We start from the raw sequence: 7,828 nt of genomic DNA on the forward strand, positions 1-7,828 counted from the left end.
GACCAACTGATTTAGACCAAGATGCCAAGGCAATCCAATGGAAAAAGTAAGGCCTTTTCACTTCAATTGGCTGTGTATATGAAACAAATGAATCCTGACCCATATCACAGCATACACAGAAGTAATTTCAAGATAGATGATGGACCTAAATGTTAGAGCTAAAATGATGAAGCTTATAAAAGAAAATAATACAATATCTTCTCAATATTGGAATAGGTGAAAATTTTTTAGGATTCAGCATGTACTAACCATGAAATAAATAATTGATAAAATGGGTTTAATAAAAATTAAAACCATTTTTAAGAACTCTTCACATTGTATACTTAAGATCAGAATATTTCTCTTTGCGCAAATTTAATTTTTTTAAAAAACCGACTTTGAGTTATCATTTCTTTCTTATAGAATTAGCAAAAATCTGAAAGTTTGACAACTACTTTGTGATGGAGGCAGAGAAGCACCCCCACTAAACACACATCACACACACGTACACACACACATACACGCACACACAAGTACGCACCCAAACACACAGTACACACACAAGTAGACACATACATGCAAACAGTACATGTGCACACATGTACATGCACATACTACATCTGCACACATACACATGCACATACTACATCTGCACACATACACATGTACATGCACACACATACACATACATGTACACACACACCCTCTCACAGGAGCTTGGTGGAGTGGTCTGCTCATTTCAGCTTCTCTATCTGCCTACTGGCCTAAGCTGAAGTCACAAGACTGCAACCTCTCCTAGCCTCAGCCTTCTGAACTTTAAGCCCAGGGAATTGTCACTGCTCTTACTTCATAGACAAGAGGAAATCTTTTTTAAACCCAGCTTTCTTGGGGACACTACCCCATCTGTGTGTAGCCACCATTCTTTGCTTCCCAGCTGCCAAAATTCTTGTGGCCACTACAGCTGTAGATAAAAACAGACTGCAGGTATATACTGATTCTTCCTGCTAAAGCGTTTAGGTGCTTCCTCACCTAAATGCTTTCTAGACTCAGATGGTGGACAAGCTATCCTGTTCTGAGAAAGCTAATGAAGGCCAGGCTAAAGGAACTGTCTTTACATCATATTTTCTTTCTTCTCAAATGTATATGTACAAACGTTGATGCTTTTCCTTTCTTGTTGTTGTTGTTGTTGTTGTTGTTCACAGCTCATGGAATTCCACTTAAGGGAAACTCATATAAAATGCTCTAATTTTTAAAAATATTCTGCAGCTTTTTCATTCTCTGTCTTCAAAAATATGCCAAGTTGCCTCAGTAAAGAATGCTGTTTTGTATATCATGCCTGATTGAAAAAATTCTGCTCAACGATGATTGCATGAAGAATGGACAGTCCACCCTCTCATCCAGATGGCCCGAAAGGTGCCCTTGGTGTCCATCAGACTGTCAGACTGCTGTTTACTGGGGCAGCTCCCAGGGTCTCTGCTCTTCTTTTGAGTCTGCACCACCGACATCCTTTTAAGCTTCAATTGGAGCTCCTGATGCTTGCGAGCAAAGGTATGTTGACTGCTACATCTCATTAGCTGTGTGTTTTTTTCCCACCCCAACACTAGGACATTTCTGCTTCAGTGACTTCTCATCCTGAATCTTAGCGTTGTTGCTCATCTCTGAGAGCCAAAAGCAACTTTTACTGGGGACTCAGGACCAGGTGGTGGCTGAGGGAGCAAGCAGGGTGAAGGACAAGGATCCTTCTGGAAACCAAATCTGCAGGTGTCCGGGATGAACTACCAATGAAGGGGGAGGGAGTTCAACATGTTTCCTATCTCGTGAACCGTCTGCCCTTTTGTAGGATAAAAGCTGCTGTGGAAGGATGCCTGTTTGCAAGGAGGAAAGAGCGAGCTTCCTGCTTCCCAGGTCCCTGGCATGCTCCCCCTGGTGGAAAGGCACTCCCTCCAAACTCTTGGAGAGGACTCAGGCTAAAAGTGGCAAGCTACTTCCAAGTTCCAGGTGACCCATAGGCTGTGATGTGAGTCTTAGCTATCTTTTAAGTACTACTATAGTTCTATGATTAGTTCAGGCACAACTCATCATCTGAGAGCCACTCATTGCAACGTGGAGTTGCTCTCTACCTTAGTGCACAAACTGAGAAGGACGCTTGGCTTTTGAGACAACGTGGTGTTTAATCACCAGGATAATAGAAGCATCACAAAATACAGTAACAGGATGGCCCAGGGTGAGAGAAGCAAAGCGTATGCAGAGTCTGGCTCATACTTGTACGGCTTCCCTGCCAGCACAGTCTTCCTCTCGATCCAAAGCAGATAATTGGACAACTCGGTGTACACTCCAGGCATGTTCTTCTGGCCACAGCCCACACCCCAGCTGATAATACCCAGCTGGTACCATGTGCTTTTGTTTTTTTTCTGGCAAACCAGAGGCCCCCCTACTGTCACCCTAGGAAAGAAAGGTTGTTTGGGAGGGGAAGGGGCAGGAACAAGTTACTCCTATAGCTTACTGAGGTGCAGCCCGCTGGCACTAGGCAAAAAGCACTTATGGCACCTTTTGATGAACAGACTTCTTTTTTTTAAGAGTCAGGGTCTTGCTCTGTTGCCCAGGCTGAAGTGCAGTGGTGCAATCGTAGCTCACTGCAATTTTGAACTTCTGGGCTCAAGCAATCTTCCTGACTTGGCCTCTGAAAGGGCTGGGACTACAGCCTTTGGGACAGTAGTTTTGATTAGGCTCTCCAACCACACAGCTATGCTCTGGGACTTCTGGAGAAGAAAACAAACAATTTGGTCAACAAGGACTCTCAGTCATCACCATCTGGTCTCATGCATTAGTTTTATTATTATTTTTGAGACAGAGTCTCACTCTGTCACCCAGGCTGGAGTGCAGTGGTGCAATCTCAGCTCACTGCAACCTCCACCTCCTGGGTTCAAGCGATTCTCCTGCCTCACCCTCCCGACTAGCTGGGACTACATGCAAATGCCACCATGCCTGGCTAATTTTTGTATTTTTAGTAGAGATGGAGTTTCACCATATTGGCCAGGCTGGTCTCGAACTCCTGACTGCAGGTAATCTACCCACCTCGGCCTCCCAAAGTGCTGGGATTACAGGCGTGAGCCACCGCGCCCAGCTCGTGCATTAGTTTTAATACAACAAGGGCTGGTTTTATAATCTATTTTACCTCTAAGCACTTTTGTATGTTTTTTTCAAAATTCTTCACATTTTCCCCCTGCCTTTTCACCCCAAATCCATTTTCAGCCAACTCATTTTTCTCTTCCTGTGTTGTTCACAATAATAAAAAGTAAAAAACACCAACAAAAACCCGTTGCACCTCATAATAGGTCACTGGACGAATACAGGAGATACACAAACTGACATATGCCAATGCAAAAATTACAAATATTGTATCAAAATGTTATCTTGTGGCTCAAAACACTGAATTACAAACAACTTACAGATTCTAAAACATGCTGAAAAAGATGGCCAAATAGCACAAATAAATGGAGCAGACGTAATTAATGTGAAAATTGAGGAATATGGTAACTCTCATGGTTTTCAAGGTTTCCCCAAATCCTTTGGACCTTTCAAAAACTTCTATTAAAAAGTAATGTATAGTGCTCACTTCGGCAGCACATATCCTAAAACCGGAACAACACAGAGAAGATTAGCATGGCTCCTGCGCAAGGATGGCATGCACATTCGTGAAGCGTTCCATATGTTTACACCACACACCAGGGCCTCTCGGGGGGGTGGGGGCCAAGGGGAAGGAGAACGTTAGTACAAATACCTAATGCATGCTGGGCTTAAAACCTAGATGACAGGCTGATGGGTGCAGCAAACCACCATGGCACATGTATACCTATGTAACAAACCTGCACATTCTGCACATGTATCCCAGAACTTAAAGAAAAAAAAAGAAATGTATAATGATAAAAAGTTGGAAAACTCAGATATGGAAAAAGACCACGAAGAATACCCATAACTATATAAATAAGTACATTTATATATAAACACACACTACATGATGAGCAGACTTTTTTTCATACACGATTTTATACACGATTGTGTATGAAAAGAATATTTCAGGAAGAATACATATCCATATAATTGCCTTCGGCGAGTGGACTGAGAATGAGTGTAAGAGGTGAAATTCCTCTTCATTGTGCAGCCATCTGTGCTACTTGAACTTTCTTTATCGTATATTCAAATAAATAAATGAAATCAACAATCCTTCTAATTCCACCCATGCAGAGGCCGCTCCTGTTGCCACCGTCAGATGTAACTTTCCACACTCTCGTCTGCCATTGTGCACCCATCATATTTTACAGAGATAGGATCAGGATGTTCACATTGTTTCACAGCTTGTAAGACTTTATTTTTAAAAATGTTAAGTGACACACAAAATGTTGAAAAAAATCACCACTCTATGTGATGCAAGTCCAAATACAAAACATTAAAACAAACAACTTCCTTCCCAAAGCCGGGTATGGGTTTATTTTATTTTTTTTAACCAGGTTGCCATTATGAAGAAATTGCTGTGCTCATCAAGTTACTTTGAACCAAGCTGTTCTTTACCAAATGCCCTGAAGTCATTGGAAAGTCACACGACCTTGCTTTAAAGTGAAGACTTAGAATTGTTTCTCTGAAGATGAGGGAGGTGCACGAAGGATGTCAGGTACAACAGTGGTACGGTTTGGATCTTAAATTTCTAAAGCCACGTAGGCCTTGATTCAAACTCCAGTGTGAATATTCAGTTGAATGAATCTAAACAGTTTCTGAAGCAGTTTAAGGCCCAGTTTTTACATTGATGGTAAAAGTAACATCTCTCCTGCAGGACGGCTCTGTGAATGGAAGGAAACAGCTCAATCCAGGTCTCTAGACGTGACAAGCATTGACTCAGTGGAAACTCCTGCTATTTTTGTGGTTTTTAGACCAGGCAGATCTGGGCATGACTAGAGGAGGTTTTTCCTGGGACGCAGAAGGCGGTTCTAATCCCAGAGTCCGGATGCCCTCGTTAGAATTCTGGGCCTCTAATTCGCCTTGCTGGGGTGTCCTCCTCAAGACTTTCAGCTTCTCTGATCCTCATTTTTCTTGTCTGAAATAGGCCTGTCTCACAGAGCTAATTCCCAAAACTTCTGTGTATTTGTGGCAGCCGTGTGTATGCTATTGAGAACTGGACGGGAGTGAAAGAGAGTGATGAAGACAACAGTCTATACAGCATCTCCTATTACCTGTTAGCTCAATGCTTCATGTGCATTACCTCACTGAATTCTCGCAACAGCCCAAAAAGGTAGGAACTCTTACTATTCCCATGTTACACGTGAGGAAATCGGAAAAGGCACAGGCACGGGGGATACCTCTTGCCAAGGTCACACAGGCAGTTCAGGTAGGGGAGCTAGGAGGGAGACTGGGTCATCTGACTTCAGAGCCTTCACCCCTAACCGCTGCCCCTCATTGCCTCCCTTTTGTTACAGAGGACCTGTTCTTTTAAGATCTTACAGACGATCTGCACTGGGTTGAATAGTATCGTCCCAAAATTCATGTCCACCCAGAACCTCAGAGTGTGACCTCATTTGGAAATAGATCCTTTACAGATATAATTAGTTAAATTAAGATGAGGTCATAGTGGATTGAAATAGACCCTAATCCAGTGACCCAGCAGAAGTAATTCCTCCGACTGCCCCAGAACCCATCGGGGCAGACAGCTGGGGGTGTGGGGGCGGCCCTGGAATAGGGGCTGTGGTGGTACACCTGGCTGCAGTGGTTGTCAGGCTGCAGTGGTTGTGGCTGCAGTGGTTGTCAGGCTGCAGTGGTTGTCAGGCTGCAATGGTTGTGGCTGCAGTGGTTGTGGCTGCAGTGGTTGTGGGGCTGATGGGAAACTACTAAAGTTTGGGGGAAGCAAGTAGAATTTCCTAAGAACATAATGGATGGAGAGGGGAAAACCTGTGGTGGCTGTGAAGGTCCTGATGCCGTGTATGTCTAATTAATATCGTCCGATGGCCGTGAATTTACTGTAAAAATAGAACATGCCTTAACTTCAAGCATGATAAAAGCCATGTTAAGCTTAAAAAGCTTAAAAGCTTTTAAAATAGCTCCCAGGCCAGGCGTGGTGGCTCACACCTGTAATCTCCGCACTTTGGGAGGCCGAGGTGGGTGGATCACCTGAGGTTAAGAGTTCAAGACCAGCCTGGCCAACATGGTGAAACCCTGTCTCTACTAAAAATAAAAACAAAAAAAATTTAGCCAGGCATGGTGGCGTGTGCCTGTAATCCCAGATACTGGGGGGACTGAGGCAGGAGGATCACTTGAACCTGGGAGGCAGAGGTTGCAATGAGCCGAGATCATGCCACTGCACTCCAGCCTGGTCAATAGAGCAAGACTCCATCTCAAAAATAAAATAAAATAAAAAAATAAAACAGCTCCCAGCATGTGGCAGAGGTTTGATAGTCATTGACCATGGACATGGAACAAGGCTACAGAAATTCTCAGGCTCCAGAAGATGGATCCATGGTAGATGTTAATGTGCCGCCCTTGCTCTAGCTGCATGATGTCATGGTTTTGCCTTAGACCTGGTAGGTGATGCCCTGTGGATCCCACCCCGTGACTACTGAGTCAGCAAGCCTGGGAACTGACCTTGAGAGCAAGCTCCCTAGGGGATTATCCTGCCCACCGAGGATGGAGGGCCCTGGAGAGGCACATCCACAAGGACTCCCGGAGACCCACGTGCCAGGAGCTGCAGGCCCAGGGCAGCAGCAGGGCGACCCGCAGCAGGAGGGCTGCCCTTCATCGCTCCATCCTTTCATCAGCCCTGGTCCTCCCATCAGCCACAGAGAGGCTTCCGGTGTGGAAGGGGGGCCGGGCGGGGCTTCACTCTCCACCCTCACTAGCTCACAGCCCAGCCTGACTGCCCGGGTCACAATAGGGAATGGGTGGAGCTGCCACAGTCTAGATAAAGCCGGGGTCACCCTGAACCTTGTGGGGTGTGGAGGTCAGGATGGAGCTGGGGGCGAGAGGCTCAGAGTGGGAGGACTCCCCAGCCAGCTGTGCTCCTATAAGAGGCAGCGTCTCAGCTTCCTGAACCTGTCAGGATAAAATAGCTAGAAGCGCACTCTGGAAATAGCCTTGGGGAATGAGAAGGACTCAGGCTGCTGTTCCAAACCGCTCAAGTGAAACAGCAGAGAGGGCACTGGCTGTGGGAACTTAGCAGAGTCCCTTAGCTTTGTGCCTCTGATGACTCCCCTGTAAAATGTGGGTGATGATAGCACAGCACTATATGGTTGAGAGGAGTAATGAGTTAATCCATGTATCCAAGCACAGGCCATGGCAAATACCAAGCCCACGATTTTAATTCTCCCATTTCATCTCTACTAATGTCTTCCTGCAAAAGAAGGCACCTTGGCCAGCAGTTTCTATGAACAAGACACGTCCAAAGTACAGATCCATGCCTGGATCAGCTGCAGGGTGGCTTTTGGTGGTGCCATTCTTTCATTTCTTTGTTCATGAGGTCATCCAGAGCTCTTTGGAGCATTTTCTACTTGCTGGGCTTGGAGGACAATGCAAAGATGAACAATAGATGTTCTCTGTCTCTTTGAAGGTCATAATCATCTGGAGAGACACATTGGCAGAGAGACTACCTTAATACAATGGGGTAAGAGTATCACTGGCAGCCAGGGGAGGGGCACGGGTGTGTGGTGGGTGGGAGAAGAGGCGAGGGGGAAAATTGTCTAGAGGAAATAAGGATTGTCTGGGCTAAGCCAGTTCCCAAAGGGAAAGCCCTGGGGTGAGGGCAGGAATGCATTGGTTACGGTTTAAGTGATGGTCCCCCAGATTCCTGTGTTGATGTTCTAACCCCCAG

At 45.4% G+C, this 7,828-nt stretch overlaps 1 protein-coding gene, 1 long non-coding RNA gene and 1 other non-coding gene across 3 annotated transcripts in view; 2 read left to right on the plus strand and 1 right to left on the minus strand.

Moving 5' to 3' along the window:
* MSRA (methionine sulfoxide reductase A) overlaps positions 1-7,828 on the plus strand; it is a 461,700-nt gene that overhangs the window by 420,393 nt on the left and 33,479 nt on the right. Inside the window, exons 8-11 of the transcript XR_010159154.1 lie at positions 1,246-1,527; positions 1,820-1,996; positions 4,488-5,263; positions 7,568-7,621. The gene's annotated coding sequence lies outside the window, so the exon portion shown is untranslated. The remainder of the gene's footprint in view (positions 1-1,245; positions 1,528-1,819; positions 1,997-4,487; positions 5,264-7,567; positions 7,622-7,828) is intronic.
* On the plus strand, positions 3,588-3,694 carry LOC112204219 (U6 spliceosomal RNA). The gene has a single exon (XR_002937798.1). It is a non-coding gene; the product is annotated as a U6 spliceosomal RNA (small nuclear RNA).
* LOC129135639 (uncharacterized) lies at positions 4,445-6,870 on the minus strand. Its single transcript, XR_008536616.2, has 2 exons — positions 6,607-6,870; positions 4,445-5,146 (listed from the first exon to the last, which is right to left on the minus strand). It is a non-coding gene; the product is annotated as an uncharacterized LOC129135639 (long non-coding RNA).

Source organism: Pan troglodytes, chromosome 7 (genome assembly GCF_028858775.2).
Source record: "Pan troglodytes isolate AG18354 chromosome 7, NHGRI_mPanTro3-v2.0_pri, whole genome shotgun sequence".
NCBI classification, from domain to species: Eukaryota; Metazoa; Chordata; class Mammalia; order Primates; family Hominidae; genus Pan; species Pan troglodytes.